The following is a 12,994-nucleotide window of genomic DNA, read 5'->3' as shown; positions in this document are numbered from 1 at the left end:
GTGCAGTCCAGAGTACTTAAAAAAAAAAAAGTTGATTTTCCGTGGTGAGGAAGTTTTAGATTTCTGTATGAAAACAGAACAGATGTATTTTTGCAAGCGTGTGGTGCAGTGGCAAAGGAATAAATGCTCTAAAACCGAACTTGAAATCTATTCAGACCCTCTCCTGTTTCAGCTGTCAGACGGTGAAGCTGTCAAGTGGTCCAGCCTGCTCCATCAGTGTATTACCCATTCACACACTCTGGGGAAATACTTGTAAGAATGATGCTGTGTTGATTTAGTTAAGTGAAGTCCCCCAAATGCCCAAAGTAATTAATACAAAAAGAAAGAATGAAAAAAAAAAAGCAGCTTGTTACTGGGGAGGCTGCAGAAGAGATCACTAGCTGAAAGGAAGCAACAGGAACGGCTAAAACCAGCTGGAGTGACTGAATCTAGGGAGGCTGGAGATTTACCCAAGCAGTGAAAATCCTAGCTGCAACCCTGAAGGGAGGAGGCAGGAGAAAAGGCTGAGTCTGCAAACAGGGCTTGTGCACCCCAGGGTTTGGTTTCCACCTCTGCTCAGCATGGTCCTGTGGTGTCTCTGAAAGATGCCCGAGGCTGTGGTAGTGCCTGAGCGAGGCTGTGAGCAGGGCTCTTGCCCGGGGCAGAGGTGGGGAGGGCAGCAGCCCACCTGGGAGCCCTGACAGTGGCCGGGCTCTGCTCGAGGGTTTCCCTGCGCCGGGGAATTCTCCGGCCGGGCTGCGCACACAGCTCAGCAAAACAACCCCTGCAACGTGCAGCAGGGTCGCACCATTTACCTTCTCCTACAAACCGGAGTCAGCCCCGGATTTCTCCATCTAAAGACCCAAGGATTGGTGTCTTTTTAGCACATGTCACGACAGGGGTATCTCTGGGTGTCAGGGAGCGTGGTTCTGCCATCAGCCCCTTCTGCGCTCTTCTTCAAGTCTCATGCAAATGTGTTTTCTGAGCTCTTCCTTTCGGCACGTCTCTGAGGTCTTGGCCTGTCGCCTTGCGACGTTCCAAAACCGGAGTGAGTTTCAAAGCGCTTCCCAGCAGCATGGGCTTCACTGAAAACCCGAAACGTCGCTCCGGGTTTCTCGGTTCTCAGGCCGCTGAGGAAAAAAAAATGCTGTTGGAGGCAGTCTGGGTTTGATGACAGCGCAATCCTTCCTGTCTCTCTCTGTGGCTCAACTCATTTTCTACCTTTTTCTCAAGGCTGCACTGCAACCTTCTTGTGAAACCCTGTGGTTTATTAGGGGAGTGCAATGGCATCAGCAGAGCTTTAGCACTGCATAAGCGTGAGTAAAGAGGCTCACAGTGTGCCTTTGTTGTGCTGGGAGTAATGAAATACCTTTCCCCAATCTTTTATCCTAAAAATGTGGCCCAAGAATGGGCATCAGAGAGGATATTCCTCTGCATAGTTATCGCAGGTTGAATAAATCCATTTATATCAGTGCACTGCTACCTAGAGCTCTGGGGTTTCATCACCTCGTCACAGTGTCAGACACAGCGATGGTGACAGTAGCAAGAGCTTTTGTGAAAGGTGGTATTATGATCTGACAGCAAAACCCATCCTAAGGTATTCATTAAATTGTTCCAGGCACCGGGACAGCCTATGATTATGTCAGACAGGGGGGCAAATTGTACGCTCTGCTTTTCCGGTATACGCCAACTTAACCTGAAAGTCTGCCGAGGAAGGTTAAACACGGACAGCTTTGCCCGAGCAAACTCCAAACTGGCAGAGCCCGTCGCCCCGGAGGGTCACTGCAGGGGTACTGCCGGTGCCAAACGTCCGTGCTGGTGCGGGAATGATTTCCAGTGGATTCAAGTTGCAGCTGGGCTTATCCAAAGGGTTCCCTCGGACCTCAGAGCGTTTGGATGTTCCCGGCAGATGCAATGTTATCTGCAGCTCAGGCTCAGACCTGTACTTCTGGAAAGTGACCGTCCCCAGATGGGAAGCTGGAGTTCCCCAGGAAGTGGCTGTGTGGGGAACCCCGGGCTGCGGCTCCTGTTGTGGGAGAAACCGCGCTCCGTGAAGTGCTTTAGTGCTGGGGTTTGACACCGAGAAGCCCAGTTCTCCCAAGAAAAGCAAGTCTTGTGGAGGTTCTTCACCTAATACAGAAATTACCAGCCAGGGTATGCATTAATCCTGTCTAGAACAGGTTCTGTTAAGAGTTAGGTTTGAGAACAACCTTTGTGGTCATATAATGTAGAGCAGGATGTCTTCTGCAAGGAAGTGCTCCTACGGCTCAGGAACAAGCCGAGTACTGGGAGCAGGACAGAGCACAGGGCCAACGGAGCTGTGTTCAGGCTGCAGAGCTGAATGCCCTGGTGCCTGGATTGTAGCTTCTGCAAGAGGCACTGTTTGTGTCCACTTCTGCTCTTGCTGCCAAGTTTTGTGACTTTACTGGCAGTCTTTTGGTTTTTTTCATGCAGTTTGTAAAGAGTCTGAAAAAAAAAGAAAAGCTTTCATCTAAAAATAAATCTAGTTCTTGCAGTTAAAAAAAAAAAAAACAACAAACAAAAACAGCTGACACAAAACCAGGACCTGGATGCATTATAATAGTTCAGGAATCAGATAAGAATGTCTGAAATGTAACTATTTTGCAATTGTTTCATAAGCAGGTCCACCTCATGTTTTGGCCTGAGGCACAGAGATGAAGAGAGGCTGAGATGACTTTTCAGCAGTTGAGATTGACCATGCTGCTTGTCTCTGCTGCTGCTCTGATTTATCAGCTTTGTTTAAAGAACTGGGGGCATTTATTACAAATAAGTTGAAGTAGGAAACAGTCTGACTTCTTGCACGCTTATTTTCTCTGTTAATGAGAAGAATGACCTAATCCAAAATTATTGTCACTTGTTATAAAAATACAAAGTGGAGAAATCATTTAATCTCTTTGCAAGTAGAAAACCAGTTCACAAATGGATGTGGTGGCTGAATCAAGGCCTGTGAAGAAGAAATCCAATTTGTCCAATTTGGCAAAATTAACACTGTCCAGTTAGCTAAAAAAATGAGCTCTGCCAGCATAGAAGACTCAGAAAACCCTAGAAGATTCATGATCTCAAATCAGCCCAGAGTAGGAACCAGTGATGAGCAGCTGTTTGACAGCTATGAACCATGAGAGAAGTGAACATGAGTATTTGGCCAGCTCAGAGCATGTGGACAGACATGATAAGTGGTGGGGATTAGGGACCTGGGAAAACTGCCAGGAGAAGAAATTCCAAGGAGCAGTGGGTCCCAGCTTAGAAGCCAACTGCTTGGGTGAGAAATAAAAAGAGCTGGAATTTATAGATCACAGTTTATAGGTATCCAGTCTTGCAGAAAGTTCATGAGTTTTAAGAGAGAAAAAAAAAGCAGATTGTGGTGCCCAGGCTAGTGCCGGCGTTCGAGGGAATGCCTGGGAGCAGACCTGGATTACTGTACAGGTTTGCTGATGCTAAAGGTGCTGCTGCCTTGCACAGCAGGACCATCGTGAGCAGATGAACGGCAAAATCTGTGCCAATTTGCAATAACTTAGATAAAGGAATATTAAGAAAAGATCAAATTCCTCCTGGAGTCCAGGCTGTGTTAAGCAAACACTGCCTCTTCCTTTCCTCTCTTCGTCTGCAATATGAGTTTTGTATTGCCATTCGGGCCATGCAGGGAACTTTATTTTTCATTTACACGAGAACAGCAATCAGATGACCGTGGTGACAGGTGTCAAGTCATGTTTTTGAGATTACATGCCGAGCGCAATGCTAGGATCCCCACCAGCAGTATCATTTTCTGCAGCTTATCGCAGAGGAAGTAAATGCACGAGCTGCTGTGCTGGCCACAGCAGGACTCCCAAGTGCTGTAGCACACCAGGCAAACTGCATTTTAGAGAAAAATACCACAGATGCTCCAGCTGGTAGGCCTGGGAGCCAGCTGTCCTGTGCTGGGGGTAAAGAATAACTGGCCAATGTGACCTGACCAATGTGAGCAGGGTGGTACCAGGTATCCTCTTCGCAGCATCTGAAACACTTCACAGTCCCCATGGGTCTCTGAAGAAAGCCAAGGGAAGGAGGCAGTGCAACCGGCGGTCAGCCCCATCTATGTGGGCTAGCACCTGCGCTGTCCTTTCCTCGTTAGTTTTTCATTAAAAACAGGTCAAAATGACTCAGTGGCCTGAGGTGGTGACACTTAGCTGCTGAGGTGTGATAACTGTTAGTTTTCAGGTCGTAAGAGAAAATAGCAATGCTGCAGTTTGCTGCTTGCACTATAAAATGTATTTGCTAAGACCATTGGGGGTTAGTATAAAAAGCTGTGAATAAACAATGTATGTAAGACTATACAGTAGAAGTTTTGAAGTCATGACTTCTTGCTGATGCCTGGTTATTCTAGCTGAATGCTTACGTGGTACCACGGATGGCATGAGTCCCACATCCCTTCCTCGTAGCTGAAGACAGATTCTCAGGTTTCTTTCTGTCATGTCGCCTTCCTACCAGGGCAACCCAGATTCCAATCCCAAAATCAGTGTCCAGCCATGCAGGAGAGGTTGCTACAGCTAGGTCCACGTGGGCAGTGCAGCACCCTAGGAAGGGAGCTACAGAGGAAAACAGCCCGTGCAGAGGCCTCACGCAGCACACGTTGCTGGGATTTTATCACAGAGCAGCTCTAATCCCGTCCTGTGGGCTGAGGGCACGCTGGTGGCCAAAGTGATCTTCTGGCTACATTTCCCCTGGCAGGAATGCAGCTTGCACACTCCAAGACTACGCTGCAATGTGAGCCACAGTTAGGGGGGCAACCACAAAATTAATTTAAAAAATGTGTTCTTGATCCAAATTAAACTACCAGTCTAGAGATACCTAGAAATAACTGGTGCCTTACCCAGGGACTGAACTCCAGCTCAGCATCCCAATGCTCTCTAGCTGGAAGAACTGGAGGGCCAACTGGAGATTAAAAAAAAAACCCACTGCTAGCCATCTGTGCTGCTTCTCCTTATTTCTATGTCTGTCTGTCTCTACAGACAGCAACTGAACGCTTCTACTTTGCATGTCAATACAATTTCACTTTGCCTTCACTTAAAATTCATTTCAGTTTGAGCTGAGTGATTTCAAGCTGGCTGGCAAACTACCAGTATCTCATTCCCTAGGGAACAGCAGTCCCAGATGGGACTGTGAAAGCAGGGCCCACCAGCTGCAGGCAAGGTCCCTGTGAATGTGGGGCACACAGGGCTGTTCCTCCTCCGAGCCGTGAGGGCTGGTTTGAAGCAGCGGAAGGCAGCGGGGAGCTGGAGTATCACTGGCGTAGCACGGGACAGGGAACACCCACCCAAATCCTGGCTGCCTCTCCAAAATTATCATTCTTTCCCTTCCATGGCAGTTTCTATGGCCTAAAACTATATGTCACCTCATGTGAGAGCTGCAGACATGCACCACCCTTACAGGTGTTGGCTCAGAGATTAATTTAATAATAAATATTATTCTGTTAATTATATATCTACCACGGGTTTTCCTAAAATATCAGATGCTGCTATGTAAACACCACAGTTATCTAGATAGGTTATCTCACACACTTCCTCCACCTCTTTCCCATTCGTCTTGATCTTGTGAGCCACCGAGTGCACACGGATGCTGTCTGTCCGTACGCCTGCGGGTGCTCAGGACAGTGTAGCTCTGCAGCCGCGATGCAGAAGTGGAGCTGCTGGGTGTAACTCAGAAAAGAAGTGATGCAACTCGGTCTAAGAAATTAATGAAGTGGTAGCAAGTAGGGCGAGATTGTTTTGAAATAAGAATGAATTATTATTGTATACTAAGCTGATTATGCATCCGGGTTGAGATGTACAGAATGGGTGGGCTACACTATAGCTGGGAGAAGCCAGGCACACAGCCAGCCCCATACAATGTGTGTGTTTGTGCGGCTGGTGGCAAGCAAATCCATCACCCTCTTTGGAGAGTACTGTAAATGTGAGCGGGGTCTGCCAGATGGCAGACATCCGGAAAGACACAAGGAGAGAGCAAAGCGTAACCGCATTGTGCATGGCAGTAAGCAGGCTGGGTCTGTCCACAGATGGAAACTTGCAAATCACAGCCCTGGTGCGAGCTCACGGGAAAACGCTGACAAAGTCAGACCCCAATTCCCCAGCCTCCTCTGCATAACTGAAAAATCAGGACGAGGGTCTGGATCGATCTCATCTTCTAAGGTTGCACGAATCTGGAGGAAATGGCAAGCCTGGATGTGGCTGAGCTACTCTTGGTGTAGGGCACACAGAAGGGCTGTAGGAAGGCGAACTGACTTACAGTGCTCTTGCAGCTCATTAGCTCTGGGGCTAATTAGAGACTGGATCATCCTGTAGATTATATCAGATGAAAATTCCAAAATCAGAAAGTACAAGGAATGCAAATATGTTCCCTCTTCCTCCTCCCGCTTCCTTTGCTTGTCACTCTCCATGGGCAGCCACAGGATAAGGTGTCCTAGAGCTGCTGAATGCCAATGTGGAATAGGGAGGGGGAATTTTTATGTAGCTGTTTTCTCAGTTGCATTATGCTACTACTTCCAAAAACTGAATTCCATGAAATGAAGACAAGAATGGCTGGAAGAAAAGAAAGTTGGTTTTTTTCCCTCCTCCTGCATCCAGTCTGTATTTGACTAAGTTTCTTGCTTCTTTGCAAAACTTTTTGTCTTTTTTCCCTTTCAAGGCAGGCTGAGAAAACAGAGAGTAACGTGGGACTCGTGTCCTCCTCCCTCGCCTCGCCTGCCTCGACTCAGGAGACGTGCAGGCAAGGACGAGCTGCAGCTCCCTGGGCAGAGGGTGCGTACCTGAGACTTCTGGCTCAAGTGACGAGTCTCTGTGCAACACGCTTTCTGAATCGCTCCTCCGTGTGATAAATAGGGCCAGCCTTTTAGCTTCTGGTGTCCTTAAGTTTTATTCTTATCCCATATGAGCCGAAATAAGAGAAGTCTGAGACCCCTGCCTGGGCCCAAGTGAAAACAGGTAGCTCAGAAAAGTTAATTTGATTTACACCAAGGGACAAACCTGTTTGGACAAACCGGTATGTCTTTTTGAAGCCAGCTGCTGATACTTTTTTTGAGTTCCACCTTGCTCCAGTAACAAAAAGACCTAGCAGAAACACCACGATTTGGGTGTTGGGCTGTGACGTATTTTAACATCTTCTGTGCAGCAGCTCTTTAGACCACGTTGGGGTGGGTATATTTGTCAAGGATTGACAGAAGGGTGCTTTGTAAAGATACGAGGTTCTTCCACACTGCTGTGATATAATGGGTTGTTACTGACTTGTCAGTTCATGTTTTCAATTACTGTTATTACTATTATTTTAAAACTGTGGGTGTTTCTAAAATTGCTTTATATCAGATAATAAGTATACTCATTCTTCAGTAACAGTAATTAGCATTCTGAGTTTGATTCTGCCACCTCAATAGCTCCAAGAGCTGGGACTGGTTACCACATACACAAAGCTCTTCGCTCTTTCCCATAAATAGATTACAACCTCCTAGTTTTAACTCTTGATGTCCCAAAGACCATCCTTCCTCCCTCTGTCTCTTCTGTGGCTCATTCCTGTCATTTCTTCAGAGTTTCTCTCTCACCAAATGATATGTCTTGCAAAAGAGTGCCTCTTTTTGACCAAAATAAAAACGCAGTCCCTAAGCAATTCCCATCCCTTGGCATGTTGCTGTAGAGCAAGTTTACTTGAAGTGGCCCTAATGAACAGCTTCTGTATTAGCCCCTCCTGGGCCACTCTTACATTTTCTACCAATTGTGCACGCATTCCCCAGCCCTGGGAGGGGACGCTTCAGACCATTGCCAGGCTACGGCATGGAGCAGCCCGAAAATGCCGTGTGTGCCCACCTAGCAAAGCTGGTGAGCAGTGGGTAGAGCAGAGCAAAGTCTTGCTTTTCTGCCTTAAAAAACTGCCTTAAACCAAAATCTGAGTCTGACCTAAAAAGCAGCAAAGTAGCAGAGCAAGTCAATAAAAGCAAAGAGAGGGGAGGATTCAATAGTGTGGCACTGCTGGATGCAACAACAGCTTCAGGTATGTTATTAAAGCAGAAAAATGTTTTCCTGAACAATTTATGGTATTTCACTGGAGAAAGCTCTAAAGTGACATTTCAAAGGAAGAACAAACCAAAGAAAGAAAGAAAAAAAAAAAGCAGACCAGCTGAAACCTTGGAAGATGGGCCACAAGGACTTGCACTGAACCAAGGAAAAGAAGCTGGACTATCTATAGAAGTGACCAAACTAATTTCTTTTATAGCCTTGTTAGGGGGCTCCATATGCATTTTATGGTCCATCTCCTGGCTGGGGAATATAATTTTCTCAGAATCAAAATCTGCCTTTGTAATGACTGGGAGATACCTAGAGCCCTCAAACTGTGGTACAGCCAACTGTATTTCATTAGGTAAACCAGTAGTCACCAGACCACACATGCGTATCATTCAGAAGGTAAAGCCTGTTTACCTTCTTACCTACCTGGAAGTTTGCTGCTCTCCTATTGCCAGATGAAGCGTCTCAGCTGGTTTTGTCACAGTATGAAAGGAAAGGAGCTGCTGGCAGATACTCATTATGACAAGTCATCAGGTTTGAAACTCGCTTCACACCTTGGGTTTGCCATCAACCAAGTCCCTTCACCTTTCAGGCCCACTACAAAGCCTGAATTTTTCTCACAGCTGATACAGGGTTTTCTATCTGTGCAATAGCTCAAATTGCTCAAATAGCAAACGCATCCTCCATTTAACTGCCAGCGTGGGGAGAGATGAAATGGCCATACTGGAGCTCAGGACAGAACCAGGTCTGTCCTGTTGATCGCTGCCTGGGTGTATTTGCACACAGGACACGTCACTCCGACTGCAAGATGAAGCTGTGAACTGGTACGTGGCTTTACTGAAGGTGCAGAAAGAGCCAAACTGACTTTTTGTTAAACATGACAAGGTTAGAACGTACTGGGTTTATTTTTAAGGAAAAAATATACAAGTGCTCCTATTTCTAGCACATTTATTTGATTTCTAGCAGGTCTATTTGTAGCGAGTGTTTCCACCAACGCTAGGAGACAGCTCCCTAACCTAACTTACCAATGGTCCACTTGTGCGTACAACCAACACATCCTCCTTTCTGTGGCAGTTGGGTGTATTAATAAAGCAAATAATAACAGTGAGCTCAAACCCCTGCTCCTGGCTTGGCTGCTGCCAGGGGCCATGGTGTAGATGTGCTGAACTCAGACACTTCCCCTTGGGTTTTTTATGTGCTGTGGACACCTGTCTTGGGGTGCCAGAAACGCCATGAAAGCCATTTAACTCTTCCCTGAAGGCTTCATCCCAAAACCCCCCCTATTTTCAGGACAACAGCGCCAACCCATTTTACACTGTTGTTGAGGGAGACTGTAGCTCGTTAAGATGCAATGAGTAATATGTTTGAAAAGGTAATTAAAATCTTTTTCAGTCATTCATGAAAACTCTTTTAATGCAGTGTAAAGCTTGATAATGTCTGTGGTTGTACTTCGACCTGATGAAAGCTCTGAATGGAAACTTATACAGTAGGTAATATTTACTCTGGCAGTGTGTCAGTAGGCAATGTCTACTGCTTTTATTGCTCTGTGGAATAAAAGTTTTGAATTTTGCTCTGTACTGAACCGTTTATTGTCTTGAAATTGGCAGCAGTAACACCCAGCTGGATGCCGGTATGTTTTGTGTTTGCGAACAGGCTGATCCATGGGAAACAATCTAGCAGACAAATCAACTTCTTCATGAATTAAACAAAATCTTTACTTGGGTATGAGGCATTTGAGCCTGAGGGAGCTATTATTTTGGAAAAGGCCCATAAAAGGACTGTTTAAGACACAGACTTTGTGAGTTTTAAGTATGATATTCTTAGACTGGCTTTAGTTATGCCTTGCTTTGCATAACCCAGTGGGCTTCTATAAAACAATATCTTCTATGTAAATAGTGCTGGGGTCCAAAGCTCTGAATTGAAAGTCAGAACAGAGCTTGGTGTCTGGCCAAGCTGTTGAGCTGCTTCAATTGTTCTTCTTCTGCCTCCCACCTTTTTTTCTGCCTTGTCCCTGGGACAGGAACTGCCATTTCCTATCTGCTTCTCTATTGCATAGCACTGAAAAATTCCTTCTTATAAGTAAAAGGGAGAGGTAGAAAGTTTACCCAGAAATAGCTGATTGCTATTTCAGTACCAAAAATAAGCTTAGCATGTAGAGATAATTCTGTGTGCTTGCAGCCAGTCGTATCAGCTCTCACAATCTCGTGAATGTCATGGGATCTGATGTTTTCTTAATTCTCCGGCTGATTGTAATCGAGGAACCACATGATAATCTTGACTTCATTAACACAATGAAAAAATCACATGTAAATTTCTAGCTTTGTGGTTGCTGAGAAAATATGAAGCAAGGCAGTCTTAAATCCTGAAGGTAAATAAAATCATCTGATGGTCATTCTGACCCTTTATTCTCTCCTCCTGGGTTAACATGCCTAATGTGTCTTGGCTGCTTCTTAGACACGATCACACAAAAAATTGGTTCCTAATGAAATATCCTCTAATAGTCTTTGCTCTCATCCCCAATCAGCCACGTTTATGATTTTTTTTTCCTTTACAGGTCCAAAAGTGTGTGCTGATAGTCAGCCTACAGCAATGTGTGTCAGATATTACACACGGCTTGTTCTCTCTGTACTTTTAATAAAGGGCTCTCAGGCTCTTCTTCCTTAAACGCTGAGTGCTTAGGCTATTACACCGGTACTCAATGGAAATAGACTCCATTCTCACAGACTTCCCGCATGGCTTTGGGAAAGTCACCATAACAGTTCCTCCGTTTTTTCTGTATGAAATGAAGATAATTATATTTCCTCTCCTGGTCTGTGTTGGACTGCCAACTCTTTTGGACAGGTACGTACAGGGCCATGCACAACCAGGCTTTGTAACGAATTTCCATTTACTTTAGATGTCCCTTGGAGCAGGGACCAGGATTCAGGTTCCCCCCCTCCCCGGCTGGTCCAGAGGAGAGGTAGCAAAGGGAGGAAGCAGACACCAACGTCCCCACAGCTGTGCACAGGCCACGCACCGGCAGCCTACAGCCTGGACGCTCATAGGTGAGTAACCTTGCACTGGGTTCCCTAAAACACGAACTGGGAACAGTTTAAGGTTGTTAATGCTGGTGTGAATTGTGGCTGGCATGACCAACTGTTCATGCACATCTGTTTATTAAAATAAAAAAAGATCAGGATAATAAACTCATTCTATAATCCATGTCAAAGTATATGCTCTGGGCAGGACTTTTTCCAGCGATCTGGATGATACCGTTTGCTTTCTTGTAACACAGCTTTCAGAGACGGGCAGGCACATTTTTGTCATGTGATTTTTCTGGACTATGATAAGTTTGCAAAGACAGACTTAGTTTTCTTATTCTTTCCTTGAATTCATATAGCTTTAAGATGTCGCCTTTAACCATGTTTCAGAGTTTGAATGCTTGATATTTTCCGGAAGAAATGTGAGAAAGAAAGAAAAACATAATAGTTTCCTATCATCAAATATTTGGGGTGAGTCATTCGCCTGCATCGCTAGATAAATGCAACAGGACATCCTGTAACCGTTGTGCAGTTTCTTTAACTTCTACTTTTTTTCCCTACAATATGAATAGTGAAGTAGGGAAAAAAGTGGCAGCGGAGTCCTGTCCGGGTACCCTGCTATGCTTGGATCCTCTCCCGCGTGAGGAGAGGGAAGTCACAAGTCACCTCGTGGGGTGGCTACCCACCTTGGTACTGAGATATACAGGCAGATTGTGGTCTCCTCCTGGGCAGTGGCAGGGGATTCAAAGGCAAAGCCTCCTGAGGGAGGTTAGAGAAGCTGATGTTATTTTCCTGAGCCTTTTGCTTTCAGGAGTTACTAGCATCAGAGGGAGAGCGTAGCTATGAGTCCTCACCAGAGTGTTCCTGGCAAAGACCTGGAAGGGGGGCTTCTGTGCCAGCAGTCCTTCCTCTCTCACTCACAGTTTCGAGACTAATGTCCCCCAACCATTTTTTTAGCTCTTGCACACCAGTAGAATAATTTCTAAGAGATTTCTCCTCTTTGTTCTGGGTGCTGATAAAGGGCTACAGCTGACCAGAATACCAGTAAGAGTGGCATAACTGAAGTAAAACAAATTCTGCTCCCAACAAAAGAAAACAATATATCAGAACACAATAATTCTGGTCATAGAGTTGGCATATTTAAAGGTAACAGAGAAAGAAGGAAAAGTTGAAAAAACTGGCAAAAAAAATGCTTTCCTCTTTCTACTCTATGTGCAAGTACAAACAGAGCTTTGAACCTTAGATCTATGAAAAGTCGATCTCATCTTACCCAAAGGCCTTGGAAAAAAAAAATCTGATATCAGGTAGATAAACATCTAGTCAGAAATCTTCAAGTAAGCCTGAGAGACAGTTTGCATGTGTGTGTGTATACATATATAATCACCAAAAATTAAACAGACAGATTTATGATGACAGACCAAGTGGAAGGGAATTAGTGGAGAGATAACAAATGAACAAAGCCTCACTTTCAGTAATAATTCCTGACAGAATTTTGGAGGCATGGCTGCACATTAAATAACTGGAATCTCCTGAAATTCATCTTCCTCCTCAAAATCCCTTTTCAAGACTTGTCCCTACTGTGACACTCAGAAGCAGTTAGCTGATGAAACTTGAATGGTCATGTGTTACTGAGGTACAGAGGATTTTATTTCATTTTTCATTGCCACTTACTATATTTATTATTATTATTGCCCTTTACTTAGTGTCAGGAAATGCCCTTCTGTGTTTACACAGTACATAGCACAGTGGTCTTCAGTTGTGGTGGTGGTTTCAATAAACCCCATTAATAATTACCAGGAACCACATCTGTCAATAAATAAGTCTCATAACTTCATGATCTGACAGTGAAATGAGGAAAAGTCAGTGCCTAACTGCTATCATGCACGTTTAATTCTGGCACTGCTTTTCCTCTCTCTCGCATACAGATACAGCCTCAGGAGGCAGAACAATAAA

The sequence above is a fragment of the Ciconia boyciana genome, chromosome 2 (genome assembly GCF_034638445.1).
Source record: "Ciconia boyciana chromosome 2, ASM3463844v1, whole genome shotgun sequence".
NCBI classification, from domain to species: Eukaryota; Metazoa; Chordata; class Aves; order Ciconiiformes; family Ciconiidae; genus Ciconia; species Ciconia boyciana.
The sequence above is the reverse complement of the archived record's forward strand: the minus strand, read 5'-3'. Positions refer to the sequence as shown.